Below are 2,926 nucleotides of genomic sequence, written 5' to 3' on the forward strand. Positions count from 1 at the left end.
CCGGCCGTTCGCGCCTGACTTCGTTTTCCCGGGATCGTGGCCCCTTCCCCGCGGACGCGTTCCATCCTCATCACCCGCACCTGAACTTAGTGGAAAACACCCGTGCTCGCACCGCCTCCCCCCGCCCCGGGCTTAGGACGCGTGAGATCCCGAATAGCGCTCATTTCTGGTCAACCTCCAAAGTCGTTTGTGGTCGTGGGGGTGTTTCAAAAGTCCCTGATCCAAGCGCCTACTTAACCGCAGTCCAATCGGTTATATTTTCCAGACTTCTCGCACAGAAGGGAAGCTAGAATCCGCTCCTTCTCTGGACTGGCTGGAGTGACTGCTAACACTCATCAGGTGGCGAGAGAAAACTGCGGGAGTGAAGCGCTGCTCTGCCCCGGAGTTAGGAGAACTCTACCGCCGGAGCTGAGAGGCGCGAGTGGGGGGCGTCCTCGGCGCGGGGTCCGGGCTGCTCGCAGGGCGGGTCTTACCCACCCGCCCCCAGACCCCCCGCAGCGTGTCTCGCATCTCCCGCCGGCCAAAACCGGCATTTGAATCTTAATGGACTCTTCTGTAATTCCAGGGATTTCAGAGGTCTCCACCTACTCGTTAAATTGAGGCTGCTTTTCCATACATCCTTGTCTTTCTAACCAGCTATGGCTCAGAAAGTCTTTATTCACCCAAGCCCCTCCCGTTTCCAGGTTAGCTCTGCATCCTCAACGCGGGGGCAGGAAGCCTTCTAGAATGAACGACACGGGTCCTTTCAGGTGGGATCCACTGTAAGTCATTTGAACTTCAAAAAAATTAATTTCAACGAAGTGAAATTCACCCCAGCATAGTTCAGTTTTAAGTGTCTTGGCTGTATCTTGATGGCCTAGACGTTAGAATTTGTTTTCCCCGCCCCTCAGGGAACACCCTGTCTAGCTTTAACAGGTAACTTGTATCCTAGGAAGCAACTGTGAAGTAGCTGTGCAGCATGGTCCTCCTAAGTCATCTATCAGAGAGTCTTTCGGAAAGTGATGAATAGCCCGTTTAAAGCAAGACACACACTCTTCCTGTCCTTTATCCCTCGTGAATAAAATGACACTCTGAAAGAAAAGTGAACTGGCAAACTTGTTGTCTGTTTAGTGCTGGCAGTTTCTACAATACAGTTTTTCATTACAGTTCACACTTAAGGTGGACTGTAGGAGAGTCAGGGAGACAGATCCTGCCCCTTGGATCTGCGTTTTCTGTTCTGCATTTAGCAGGTCAGCCTCCTTCAAGCGAGCAGCTGAAAAGGTGGGCTTGGGAATATGGAACAGTGGATACCATTGCCACCTTGGAAAGCAAATGTGCATATTCTGTAGGAGCAGTTGACAAGTCAAAGGAGCTAATATCAAACAACATCAAACAATTATTGTTTCTTTTAACACCACAAGGCAGTGTCCCGGCCACTTACCTCTGAGCACACCCGCCTGTGTCAGCTCTGTGGCTCCTGTGGGTGGCTTTGCTGCTTATTCTCCTCAATGTATAACCTCACCCTCAAACGTCAGCAAGTCCAACACAGGGTGTGGGGTTGCTGTGGAGGGAAGGACGCATAGCTAGGCTGATATGCCAAGATCCTTTTCGAGATCCCTCTTGCTCCTGAAAACTCAAATACCTGATTCAGACCACAGCTGAAGTTCTGCCACCTGTAGAGGAATTGATGGTCAAGTATGAGTTGGAATGGAATCTTCTCATTAGTGGGGGTTTGTTTTTTGCCCAGGCCTTTTAGAAATGCTACCTCATTCGGGGTACATTGAATACACTCTTTAATGGAGACCAGGCCCATGTGAAAAGGTTTGAGAGAAGGCAGCAAGGATAAAATGATCATCTAAACTACATAAAAAGTGGGTAAAACCTCTTTGGGAGGAACAGCATGTTATATTTTAATAGAGGAATTACTGCCAAATCAAGGTAACTATGGAATAATAAGCAGTCTTGGCAGTGATAAGAACAGAGCCCATGTTACTAACTTGCCATTTGAACTTCACCACATGTTTGAACCTCTCCTGGCTCCACTTTCCTAATCCGTAAAAAAGAACGTTGAACTACATGGTCTCTGAGAATTTTTCCAGCTCTAACATCCTGAGCCCATTCTCTTAATTTGAAGAGCCATCACCATGTTGTTGTTACGTTCTATTGCAAAGCATCATTCTCCGATTGTTTTAGCAGGTCAATCTCATACCAACAAGATGCAGACTCCTAAGCGGGGTTGCCATCCAGGACCCGTGAAAGAAATTCATTGACTGGTAGGGCCAAATTTTCATTTTTGAAATGAATATGTGTCACATCCCTTCTTTCTTGCTCCATCACCTATCAGTATCATTTCTCCCCAGATTAGGAATGTCTTGAGTCTCGGAAACCAAGGTTAAGACTAGTTGGGGTAACAAGAAACTGTTTCTGATAGAAGAAATAGAGATAGGTATCACGGCAGAGCCAAAAAGTAACCTTTTGCTTTACTTGGCATTTGGTTAGGCTCTGACTGCTCTTCTGGGTCTAGTTAGAAGCAGCATGATTTACAGGAATGTGGCAATATTGGCCTCAGTCCAGAGCATGTAACAAAAACACAATCAAAAGTTTGGACGGAGATAATCTACAGAAAAGACCCCAAATATTCATAGAAAAACCACTTTTTGTATTTTCTTAGGGATGTTTCCAAATAGGAAATTGTGACATGGAAGAATTCACAAAACAACTTTAGTATAGCATCTTAATAATTCAGGAAGACCATAGTAATAAAGTAGACCACAAACACTGAGCACTTGAAGTGTCATTAGCCCAGATTGAGATGTGCTGTGAATGCAAAGTATACACCAGATTTCAAAGATGCAGAGAGAAAAAAAAAAGCTGCTCACTAATAATTTTTTAACATTTTTTAAAAGTTTAATTTATGTATTTTGAAGGGGGATGGCGGAGAGAGGGA

At 45.8% G+C, this 2,926-nt stretch overlaps 1 long non-coding RNA gene across 1 annotated transcript; it reads left to right on the forward strand.

Annotated features, from left to right (window-relative positions):
- Nucleotides 1-6: 6 nt before the first annotated feature.
- On the forward strand, nucleotides 7-1,081 carry LOC144224724 (uncharacterized). The gene is made up of 2 exons (XR_013333125.1): nucleotides 7-761; nucleotides 932-1,081. It is a non-coding gene; the product is annotated as an uncharacterized LOC144224724 (long non-coding RNA).
- The last annotated feature ends 1,845 nt before the right edge of the window (nucleotides 1,082-2,926 follow it).

Source organism: Crocuta crocuta, unplaced genomic scaffold (assembly GCF_008692635.1).
Source record: "Crocuta crocuta isolate KB4526 unplaced genomic scaffold, BGI_CrCroc_1.0 scaffold222, whole genome shotgun sequence".
NCBI lineage: Eukaryota > Metazoa > Chordata > Mammalia > Carnivora > Hyaenidae > Crocuta > Crocuta crocuta.